The sequence below is a fragment of the Linepithema humile genome, chromosome 2 (genome assembly GCF_040581485.1).
Source record: "Linepithema humile isolate Giens D197 chromosome 2, Lhum_UNIL_v1.0, whole genome shotgun sequence".
Taxonomy (NCBI): domain Eukaryota; kingdom Metazoa; phylum Arthropoda; class Insecta; order Hymenoptera; family Formicidae; genus Linepithema; species Linepithema humile.
The window spans coordinates 24,047,152-24,060,071 of record NC_090129.1 but is presented as its reverse complement, the minus strand read 5'-3'; the positions used below and the strand labels follow the sequence as shown (position 1 = coordinate 24,060,071).

Below are 12,920 nucleotides of genomic sequence, written 5' to 3'. Positions count from 1 at the left end.
CTCGGTCTCCTCTCTCGCGTTCTCTTCTTAGACGTCGAGATAGTTATACGATGCAAACGGCAAGTAAGCGCGAGAGCGCTCCCTTCTTTTCTCTCTTTTCATTTTTTTGTTATAAAAGTATCATCAGCACGCGCGCGGCGTGCTTCTCTCTCTCGTTTCCTTTTGCCTTTAGTAAATCACGTACGGCAACACGGACCAACCGCGGCGCGATCGATAAGTGGAATTTTCTAAGATAAACTTCAAACTCTTTCAGGCATGGCACCGATTTAATAACTTTCAGCCCGATAAGTCTACAATGCTGACCGTTCGCCTTAGCCTAATGATTTTTCTCCGTGGCTCGTCGGCTTTTGCGGCAAATATCGTCTTGATTCCATCGGAGCGAGAGCTTTTTAATATTTTCCTCCTTCTTTCCGTAAATTTTGCACGATACACTTACGTCGTTAATGCGCTTCTACCGGACCCGTCCGCCCACTCGTTGTTGCACTATAATTCTCTTTCATGATTGCCCGTAGATATTCCGTTGCGGTTTAGCCGCGCACGTTGCAGCTTAGCGGTTAATTAAAAGTACGCTTTCTGCGGCCCGAGAGAGATCTCGCTGATAATTTACTACTCCAGCGGTGTTCACAGCGTCGACGAAAAAAATGTACGGGGTGCATTCAAAACGCAATTATCGTGCTAACGTTATTGGCACTTATTGCTGTTAACCTTTAGAATTCTGACGTAAATTTGTATACAGTTTTTTTCCCCCCTAAGTAGAGTCCGTAATAGTTTTATGGAAAATTAATTAAAATAATTAATACAGTTTTTTATACATTTTTTATTATAACCTTTGAAAGGCAAAGCAGTTTTTTGTTTGTACAAAATTAAAAACTATTCATATATTAATTAATATGTTGTTAACATTCTAATAGAAACAGCAATCAAAAACATGCTATTGCGCAGTGCCTCAGTTTAATTTAAAGATTAAAGAGAATCTGAAAGCCCGACGCCCGATGCTACATTCTCGGCTTTTCTCTGATTATGTCCGGTCAAGAGCAACACACGCGCGCGCGCGCGCGCGCGATCTCGATGACTGTGAATAAACCAATATCGAATAATATCGAGGTAACGTACTGTCCGATAGTACAGGTTCAATATATATTAGCCGTAATCGCGCTAATCAACATTACGGATTAAGCGTTTATACCCGTGCTTGCTCATTTTACTGCGGATACTAAGCGGGCACTGACTACGCCGATTGCGTGCTCCGAATATTACGAATGCAAATACGCAAACGGAGTTTTCCGCTTGCATTGCGCCGATAAATCTGTCATAACGCTGCGAAACACAATTACGCCGCTCGCTGATAATCGTATAGAACTTAATACAGTATAAAATTATGATTATAAAAATGTTATATTTACCGCGGCTAGGTTGTAGCGTGTTGTGCGAGTTAATCATTCATAATTGATACCGCGGAAAATGAGAAATAATTTCAAAGCGCAGAAAAAGTGCGACGCTGTCTAACGAGATTTCTTTGCATACTAAAAGCAATGCTAATTGTCTAGCGCTAATTGTAATTTGCTTCTTTGTTTAGAATGCGGTATGTGCTTAATGAATTATTAATTGTAATATTTGCATTAATTATTAAATAATTAATTATAATTATTATTAACATGTACATTGATTATGTGATATAATCAGCGACAATTGTAATTTATATTCGGCAAATTTCTAATCGTGACTAAAATTATTCTGAGCTACCGATAACTGGCTCACCGTCGATCATGCAATTCTATCAGAAATACGGGGTATTTAGAAAACAACGATATTGATATATATATCGAAATATCCATTCTCGCAATATCCACTCGGATTATGGGAACGTCCCGGTAATCCGTACGACGATGTTTCAATCGTCGCTGCAGCCGAACTATTTGCATCGGCCGATCGCAATTTAACTGCTGATGCTCGTTTGTCAGTCGCCGATATATTCCGCAAAGTTGACGAGTGCTTATCGGCCACTTGCAATAACAAATATGATTTGTATGACGTTTGAATAAATTGTTGAATGTAACATAATGCGGACGTCATGCAATTTCGAGCGATTTTCCGTAATTATTAATGCATTTAAAAATCCTCGATTCAATTTCAGAAGATTTAATCAAATGGGCGTTATTTATAATTGCCGCGCTACGATGTTATCAGGGACTGTAAAGCTGCGATCTTTGCGCGAGATAATTTTGTACAATATTTGAAAATCGCGTAGTATAAATATTTGATAGCATAACGCAGACACAGCTTCGCGTCACTGTTAAAAATTGCACCGAGTGACGCGTTGAAAAAGCGCGTATACGAGTAGCGGGAAAAACTTGGCCATGAATTCTGCGAGTCTCGTTGTACAATATGTTGCTTCAAACGTCGGGCGAGACAGGTGCAATGCCGAGGGCAACAGCGGTGTATAGTCAAATAGTGGTGTAACGAGACTTTGAGTGATCGTAAGTTTGTAGAGTCAAGCTTGTAAGACTTGACGGAATGGATATAAGATACGCGAGCGAGAATAAACGGTGCGGCTCAAAAGTAACTTTACATTTTGCGCCGTCTAACTTGCAGTCTAACTAAACTATCGCGTAACTTATATATATTATATTTAATAAAGTTTAAAATGATTAAGGCCGTAATATATATCTTCGTAATTAATTCTCACTCGGAATTCTGTTGAAGCCAACTCGGTTTACCGTATAAAAAAAATTATCAGAGTTTTGATATTTTCTTTTCCTCTTTTTTTTCTTTCTTCCTTTTTGAAAGAAGTAAATCTTTATTTAAGAGTATTACTTTGAGAAGTACTTTTCGAGAGGAGAGTTCTGTACGAAGTAAATCTTTACTTCGATTTCACGAAGAATCGCGAAGTACATAAATGTTCTGCGTAGATAAAAATGTCGCGGGGATTGCGAGAGGCGCTGTTTGGAGAAGCGCGTCGCGTAGAATCGCCGGCAAACGCGATCGCGAAAGCCCGGCACGCACGCGATAACAATTCAACGAGATCGATCTGACTCGTAGCGGTATAAATGCATTTAGCTCGGTAGCGCGCGCGGGAACGAGGCCGCATAAGGATGCGCGCTCTCTCGTCCTCCACACGTGGATTACGAGGAATCCTGTCGGCGGAGGCTTTCGCGACAACGCGTATGCTTACAATATCGACCTACGCGTGTCATAGAAATTTCGAGAGACAAATCGAATGAGGGACGGATTCAGCGTAATATCGTTAAAAGCCCATCTTTCACGCCGGTGCGAAATGCAGGCGTTTCATGCATTCGTAAGCGCGAGTTGCCGTTCCCCGCACGTCGAATCGATCCTCTCGAATTCTCGCGTGACATGCCGCGCGAGAAAATTACGGCGACAAGTGAGATCACTATTACGTCATGTTAGACACGACCTACGCAGTTACAAGTAACATTACTATTTGCGATATGCTGCGGCAGCGTTTCTCAACCTCTCTCTCTCTCTCTCTCTTTCTCTTTTCTCGATTGTTGAAAGCAATTGATATTTTATCGGCGCGCTTGAAAATATTGACGATATAATTCGATATTAAATATGTATGTCGGTGTCCTATTAAGCTTAAGAGTCGCCAATTTTCCCTTTGGCGGAATCAATCGGCTTTCGTATTTGTAAAATATAATTGCACGAAGCCGAGGGATTACGTGTCTGCGTCTTCTTGTGCCTCGTCCGAATTTCGGATGAGTTTCGGTGGCATTGCGCAATATCTGGTATGTGTAACACATAATCCGTAGATTACTTAATCCAGGATGTAGGGTTACACGGTGACAGTAATTAATGCCCCGGTCCTAAGGTGAGTACGCAATATGTATTCACGCCCACGCGAATGCATCGATCGCGAGGATCGCCGTCTCGTACTTCAGTTGCGTGACTCCGAAAATCAATTACGTCATTCATTATCCAGTTATCGAGACGCGTAGATCGATGGCCGACGGGAACTGCGGCCCGCCGTTCCTTGATCGCTTGACAATTTTGCCCCGCGCCAATTTGCAACTTGGAATAATCTAGTTTCGATTGAATTTCGTGGCATTTCAGGATTAAGGATACTTGTCCGATATTTATTTATAGGTCAGACAGATAATTCGCGAGAGTGATCCGCTTTATCAGCGCTTAACTCCGTTTATGGAATATCGCACCAGCGAAATTATTTTATATTAAGAATGGTAATACGCTTTCGTAACAACTTTCGAGCGATGATCGAGCAATAGATATTCTCGTGCAGCGAACGGTCCAATTCATTCGTCCGTTTTGCGTTTAATTAATCGCTGAGCGTTGAAGCGCGGTCTGTCTAAAAGGTCAACCGTCTAATCTAATTAATTACGCGGTTCAGAGGACGGCTTATGCCGCCAGAAATGGTAAGAAAGGTAAGATCGGCGCATCGAGCGCGTTCAATGCGGCCGAGAGACGCGAGTGCTTCGAGCGCTCTTGAAATTAAGAGACGCTGTCATTGAAGAAAATAGTTTCTTTCCGCTCGCGCCAAAGACGACAACGTACCGTAAGATTATGACGAAGGTTGCGACTCGTTAAGATCGCCTATAGCTGCAGCACTTTGAGCCATTTTATTATCGATTCGTTTTCAAGCCTCGCATTTTGATTGCCCTGTTAAAGAGAAATATTTTCATAGCGTACATTATTTTTTATCACATCGTTACGACAAAACGACTATAACGTTTTTCATGAAAAATAAATAAGTAAAATAACCGAATAGAGAAGTAAGCAGCTATAAAATCTAATTTCGCTTAAAGTCCATGTACATCAGTTGCACTGGTTAATTAACGCAGTAAATCCGACACGTTGTTAAATGTTAAACAGCAATTTGGGGGCGTGATAAACGCGCTATCGCGCTATCCAGAGCATTGCGAATCAATTCTCTGCGCGGGCAAACAGATTAAAGCTCCCGTCCAACCTCCTTTTGACAAAATTGCCACCGCCATTGCGCGAGCGCGTTGGATAGCTCTGAATTAACAGTCGGTTGCTCTTTCATAAACCTATCGACTCTCGACGAAAATGACCCTCGCGAAATTACCTCCGCATTACAGGCAATGGAGAGTGCAGCGTGAAAGGAATTACTTCGTAAAAGAGTCTCACTTAAAGAAATCAAGTCGCGCGCGCTCGCGCGCTTCTATCCTATCTACTCGGATGAGGGTAGCTTTCTGTCACGTTATCTCCTCTTTTTTTCTCCCTTACTCTCTGTCGCACACGGAAACGATTGGATATTAAACTCCGACAAATTGCAGTAGTTTCCCTAGTCTCACATCAGAAAGATTAAACGATGTGAAAAACGACGTTTGCCGCGAGCTTCGGACACCGGTTTAATATTTACTCGACAAATACCAGGTGTATTGGGCGTCGCGCGCCCAAAAACCGTGCGTATTAAAATTGACGGGGATCTATCGGGACATCAAAAAGCTTTTTTCCATTCTGCACGTGTTTGCGAGAGTCGTGCTCTTTAAAAGCGTCAAATTTTAACGAAGAATTCTTTTCAACGAATCCATCCGCGTTGACTTGGCAATTAACCAAGTTTTAGTGAATACGCACGATTTAATATTAATGAAAAAAAAAACAAAAAAAGGTCGATAGAAAATTTATCTAATTTAGGCAGAGTTGACATTTGAAACACCATCGCGAGCGCAAGAGATATAACTTGCAAGCGGATAGATTGAACGTGTAATCCAAAAAAAAGCGCATATGAATTTTCACGGAAAGTTATTTGACTAACATCGCCTGTCGAATCTGCAGATACGAATGTGAAGCCGTCTATGCAAATGAGTCATTGCGGTTCTGCATGCAGGGAAATATCGGTTCGGAAAATCTAACTCGATCGTAGCATGCCACGCGCGAGGCCGAAGAAACGCGATTAATAAATTCAAAAGTATTTGCAAACTCGACTCCGGCGCGCATCCGCGACGCATATTATATTTACGAAACCCGGTCGTTTTTCACTCAGAAATGTCAGAGCCGGCATTAACGTGAAAGAAACATTAGAAGTTTCTCTCTCGTCGTATACAACATACTTAACATTAATGTTCCATTAGAAGTAAGCTTTCCGATGATTTTTATATCCTTTTGCGGACTCGCGGTTGGTCGTGTGTAAAATTTTATTAAAATTTACCCAGGGCTCAACTCAGCTGTAATAGCGCAGTTAAGGGCACCTTTTTTCTCTCGTAGCCGCGTACGCTCGAGGGCCGCGCTCGGACACGAGCGTGTGAATGAGCGAACGAGATTGAGAGCGAAATCGTTAGGGGGGAATGAATTAATAGCGCTCGTTCACCGAACGCCATCCATTTCGAAGGTCGGCCTTTCGCGCACGGGGTACATTTGTCGATTGATAGACTGAATGTACTAACCACAATGGAGCGTAAGAACAAGGATTCAAGGGATAGATTTAATCCTTTAACTGGTGCAAACAGATCGGGCGCATTCAATTGTGGTTTCAGTTAAGTTTATGTTACTGCATATCCTAGTGCAATTATTTGTGCATTATTTAAAAATGTATAATATGACAACACAGTCTTATCAATTACAAAATTTGTATTACGTCTTTGTCAACATGCTTCAAAGAGTATTTTTTGAAATATTTATAAACATTTATTGTATAATTATAATTGTAACTTGATATTATTAACATAAATAACATATATATGACATTTGCAACAACTAAAATATTAATTTATTATTCTAGGTACTAGCTGTGAGAGCGCACTTAATTAGGATACCACGACCGGTGAGTAATTTTATTCGTTACGCTTGCATGATCTTTCAAAATACTGATGTCATTCGCTACATTTAGAGTATAATTTTAAAATTTTAATCAAATGTGTATCATCATAATCATGTATATAATTTAGTTAACCACATGAATTTAGAGCGATGGTGACTCAATAAATTGTAATTTTTCAATTTCAAGAGTCAGTATTTTGAATTTTTCTTTAAACTTTGTACATTTCATATAAATCATCACTAGAATATTACCATCTGAAATTTAATTTACTAATTAAAGGATGTACAATTCACGATAAATATTATATGTTAGCATTTTTAAATTTATGTCTATTCTATCTCTCATTTGGGAGAAAATTATATTATTTATATTACTTTAAAACATATATAAAGAGCGGGATGCAGCAAAAAATTCGCAACTGCAGTTATAATTTCATTAAATTTTTTAATTTAAGATTACACCTGAATAAATAAATTTTTCGTTGACGGGGCGAGTAAAATTATCGCCGCGCATATCGTGTTTTACCGTTTTCTTGGATTCTCATAAAGCGATGCGTATTCCTGTCGGGTCGCGCTCGTGTGCGCTCAATAATATATTCATGCACAACCCTCGAATTCCATCTACCACCTCTATTCGATAAAAATTGCAGCTCGGTATGGCGTTTCGTGTCACGTTCACGCCGCTGGCTGGCAGCGCGGTGGAAGAGAACATTTTTTACTCTTCAAAAACCTCCGCGCTTTCGGTCGGTGTCGATATATTTAATCCATATAACACGACAAAGACGCACGAGTGCACGCGTCTATGGAGAGCAACGAGCGCGTGCGTTTGTTGTATTACGCCGAAAAAAAAAAAAAAAAAAAATAACAGTGCGCCGCGTTTTACCGTTATGCAAATACTGCAATATTTCCAGCTGACGAAGGCCTGGACGGTTTTACTCGCGACGAGCGTTATATTCATCCGCGCGCCGATAAAATTGCAGATCTGACTATAACCGCTTTATCTCTCGCGCCGCGTCGTCGGCGAGGCCAGGCGAAGAAGGCGGGACTGCTTTTTCGTAAAATCGATCTCACGTAGTGGAGAGCCCTCGATATATTAATATTCGATGGAGCCCGAGCGGTCAGCGTAGGTATGCCCCGCAGGCGAAATAGATGATTGCGCGTAGCGGAAGATACGTCGCGCTGCGCAGCTCCGCCGAAATACGTCGCGTGCCAGGACGGTGAATCTCGCATTAGTGCATTTTGGGATTGGAGCTTAAACGAGGTGAAAGAATACCTTTGAGACGGCTCGCTTCTTGTCCGAAGAGAGATTTTATGGCGCGGGATGCGATATTAAATTGCGCGTTTGCGCCGTTCCGAGGAGCGCGTCAAAGTAATGTCAGAGGATCAGCGCGGAAATATAATACTCGCGTTGTTATTATTGTTATCGCGTGGCAAAATAATTAATGTAATCCATTAAGAGTCCGCGCGCGCGCACATTTTTACGTATTATAATTAAAAACTGGATTCACAAATGTCAGATCGTGAAAAATTTCAGTTAAATTCTTTTTTTCTTTTATTTTCCAGTTCAGCGATTTTGCGTATGAAATTATTGTATCCAATAATGATAATCGTATCCGACAATAATAATAATAATAATTATTAAAATTGTTTAATTTCCCGACTTATTCGTTGAATGGATTTCGCATTCGGCAACATGTATCTTGCCATTTATAAAGCTTTTAAAACAAGAGCTTTTAATTTAAGTCGCTTTATAAACGTTTTAAAAATCATTTTATCGCCTCCTACGAATGAAATGGGACATTCTGATCGCATTTTTGGTATTACAAAAATATCAGTATATAAATTAATATACGCACAACGATGTATTAATACACCCTTTATGTTTTCCGCACTGAGGGGGCGCAAACGCGTACGAATGCCCACGTATAGTTGTATGATTCAATGTGAAAGTTACGCATATACGGGTCATCTATTTCAGATCCTTTTTTTTCGAGCGGTTGCGTAGGCGGCATATCAATTGAGAGAAACTGCGCGATTTCGGAGGAAAGAAGTTTTCCGTGCTTCCGCTCGCTCTTTTCTTTGTCTTCCTTATTCGTCGTTTCTGCTTCTTCGGGGACAGCGGGCGAAACTTCGGTATTAATATTCAATTTGTGCACTATACTGATGGAATGACAGATGGGATATACATCTTGTAGTCCTCGGAGAGAGAGAACAAGTACAGTCGTCACAAGAAGTTCGCGGCGTCCCTAATTTCGTTAGGTTTCAATCCGTCTCAAGCAGACTGTTTCGTTATCCTGGGACGCGTGATAGCAATCTCACCAAAGATAATCAAGAGAATAGTCTGAATCGATTGTTTCTCTCTCTCTCTCTCTCTCTCTCTCTCTCTCTCTCTCTCTCTCTCTCTCTCTCTTTCTCTTTGAGTGTTGCGCGACAAACTCGCATTTCCGCTTTCGTATTCATGCTGAGCATTGTTTTATCGATTTATCAATTTCTTTCTAAGTGTGTAGTCTATATGTTGCTCGCGTCGATAAAAGTTGTCAGCCGCAATGACGATTCGCGCCCTGCCTACGCTGTCGTCAGTTACGTGCTCGTCAATAACACGTCTATCGATACGATGACCTACGCTATTTTAAACGCACTCGCTCGACGCTGGAATTTTATCCCGTGAGGTAATATACGCGCAAGCGATTACGAATCTTATAATATTTGTCGCAATTGTGATATAAAAATGATTTAATCCTTTTGAAATTATTGATTGTTTAGCTTTTGCAACTGGAGATTGCGATATATTAGTTGATCAAACGCGCGAACGGTGAATCAGCAATTATTTGTAGAAAATAATTTATTATATTTATTGCCATACATGAGAAATAATATAATATTCTAATATTCTGTTCGTGTTAAGATAAATAATAGAAAGATCGCAGAGGGTAGCAGAGTAATGTGTAAACAAGTACGCGTGAAAGTATTTTCAAGAATTTCGACACTAGCTCGTGACGTCAGTTGTTTACATTTTCGCGCCGTACGAGTGCTATTGTAGCCGCGCTATCACCTTGCTACTATTCGCATGGCTATATTCAAGTCGAGCAGACGGCAAAGGGAACCGCTCCGCTAACTAGCTACATTTTCTCTTATATTGCGCTTGCGACAAATATTATAAGATTATTTCTTACAAATAATTGTTGATGCAGTAATCGTACGACTTAGCTTTCCGTGATTAGTGACTGAGATTGTATATTGTATTTCCCTTTGGCCGCCGGCTTCGACGTTGCGAGCGTAGGTTATAATTGCATGCGATTTTGTGTTTTCTCGAGTTTTTGCTTTGTTGTGCTGTACAAAGCTCGCGTCGAGAAAATAATTAATATCGGATAGTGCCGTTTAAAATATCGCGCGATCGTCATAGTTTCGCGAGTGAGAAAGGAGCAGCCATCGACGGACTACCGAGAGGAAAAGGAGGCCGGGGGGGGGCATCAGGCGGTGGAGCAACGTTAAGGTAATTTATTACTTATTATTTGTTGCTTGTTTTATTAATTGTTTGTTCTCATGATGATTGCATAGTATTTTGTATCATTAAAAAATAATTATTATACTTATAGAAAATTATTTTAAGTTTAATTATAATCTGTATTTATTTTTGTATTTTGCAGATCAACGTAGCCACCAACTCCACCGCTGCGCATCGTATTGGTAAGTCTAGATCAAAATACTGTTTTAATTTTAAAAGTAAGTAGATTTACGAAAATTTGAGAAATATACAGAAAAGTATACAGAATATTGTAAAATTAATTATCTTTATTTTTGCTGCACATACATTTTTAACTTTGATCTTTTGTAGTCTGCAAAAAATTAAATATTTAGCTATATAAAATAATTTATTTTGATTTTCTATATATTTCCAAATAAAGAGAATTAAAAATTTTACATTAAAAATTTATAGAACATTCTAAATAATAGAAACAAAAGCAGTAAAATTATTATGATTGGGTTCAGAATTTCTATAAGACATAAAATTTTGTTTTAATTAAACGAATTTTCTATAAGACATCTATTTAAAGAGATGTGAAATTAAGTCCGTCATCATCTCGTTCGTTTTGAATCTGAAATAAGCTATATTTGCAGCAAATTTCCTATTTGCTCTTTCCGTAGACATATTACTTGAGATATTGCTATGCGTCTCTCTATACTTGCTGTGTAAATCCGCTATTTGAGATATCGCCGTGCCGTCCGTTCATAAAGCATCATGGCTCGTACTATTCCTTCATAATGCATCGGTATATCTTGCAATTTCGTACAGTACTGCGAAGTAGTAGCTCTCTCGTTTTACGTTCTCCCAACGCTACATTTTCCCTATCTCTACACGTATGATGTATATACGGCGCGAGTTTGCATTGCGCTGCAACATTGAGATACGTTTAGTAATTTACGGCACACCGAGCATCCGTAACAATGGAGAAATCTTACGCACACGGACGTGCCCGTTGACCATGATGCTGCCAGTGGGCGGAGAGAGAGCGAGAGAGAGAGAGAGAGCGAGAGAGTGAGAGAGAGATGCATAAAACGTGGGGCGCGGTAGCCGCCAGTTAGCTGAATGTCGGCGTTGGCATCTAACGCGAGTTATCACCGTCCGGGAAGAGTAAGCGTCGGGAAACATAGAGAACAGACCGTGCGAAAATACGTACAGATGCAGAAGAAAATATACAACCGAGTGTGCACAATGTCTAATGCGAACCGGACGTCGCATTCATTATTCGAATTGCAAGCCAAGCTTCAAAAACTCAGTAATCTCGCATCTGTTTTATGGATAATAGCGTAGCAATTTCATATTTTGTTCCCCGCATATATATATGTAAAGATAATGTCTTTCCTGGAAAAACAATGTTTCTCATGAGACAACATTGGACAGACGTTTGATGAAAAATTCAGCTTTTCCCTTCGTTTATATTAATATGATTTCTTATTTTTTTATTGCATTACGATTGTATGCAAAAACTTATTGTCGGTAGGTTCGCATCTGTCTTATGAATAATAACGTCGCAATTTTTTTCTTTTTTTTGTTCCTCGCATACATATGTAAAGATGTCTTTTCTGGAAAAACAATATTTCTCACGAGACAGCATTGGACAGACGTTTGATGCAAAATTCAGCTTCTCCCCTCGTCTGTATTAATGCGATTTCTTATTTTTCTATTATATCGCGATTGTATACATCTTCCTTTTCTTCTTTTTCTTTCTCTAATAGTGATGAATTATTTTCTTCTCTAATAGCGATGAATTATTTTCTTCTCTTTTCGCGAAAAAGCATTGAACCTTTTAACGCAGAAATTCGATCATTTGTATTAACGCTAAACGAGCTCTTACTTTCGTATTGCGCCGCGCAGAGCTCCACGCTTTTCCAACGCTTCGTACATATATCGGCCACGTCTCTGGCCGCGAAAGTATACCAGGGAGTTTTTCCAATGCGGTGAGACGTGTGCACCGATAACGGAAACTTTTTGCTTTCGCCGGAAGTTTCTCTCCGCGGAGAGATTTTTTTGAAGTTCTGTATCGCGAGACACGCGACGACAGGCCGAGTGATACTACATATGCCGCAAACTCTCGCTGATTTATTAAAGGTTCCAGCGTGTCGAAAAGATTTTCTTGGGCTTATTAGGAAGCTCGCTGACGACCGTATAAAGAGCACGTTTTTCATGAAACAATTTCATTTATTTTTGCCACAGGATATATGATCGCGTAATAATATTTCGGAAGGCAGGCTACCGCGTCGCGTCGCGCTATCTTTCTCGCCTTTCGACTGTTCATCCTTCATCACGTTTATAAAATGCCGCTAATCTCGTTGTATAAGGAGGGACGGCGGAACCCTTCCCTCGTAATCGCCGCTTTATCCGCCGCGTTTCCTTCCGGAGTTGAATAATTCACGCGGCAACTTCGGTGGAGCCTGATCCGATCAGAAATTGCCTCGGCGAGTCTTTTTTTTTCTTCTTTTTGTACACGCGCGTGCAATTTTAATCGAAACTGAAGTTTAATGATCATGTTTATTAATATGCTTAATACGTAATAAATGTGTTTAATAATCATGAACGCACTTAGAACACGCCACGGCATCAATTATCGATTATGAATTTCTGAGCGTTGAGCGTTTGGGGAATTAAATTCCCAAGTCAATAC

At 40.1% G+C, this 12,920-nt stretch overlaps 1 protein-coding gene and 1 long non-coding RNA gene across 4 annotated transcripts in view; one reads left to right on the top strand and one right to left on the bottom strand.

The window, feature by feature from the left end:
- The window catches only part of 5-HT7 (5-hydroxytryptamine receptor 7), a 99,583-nt gene that overhangs the window by 84,007 nt on the left and 2,656 nt on the right, over positions 1–12,920 (bottom strand). The gene's annotated exons all lie outside the window — the stretch shown is intronic.
- Positions 9,838–12,920, top strand: part of LOC136998116 (uncharacterized) — an 84,701-nt gene continuing 81,618 nt past the window's right edge. The window contains exons 1-2 of the long non-coding RNA XR_010888719.1: positions 9,838–10,249; positions 10,404–10,443. This is a non-coding gene — a long non-coding RNA (uncharacterized lncRNA). The remainder of the gene's footprint in view (positions 10,250–10,403; positions 10,444–12,920) is intronic.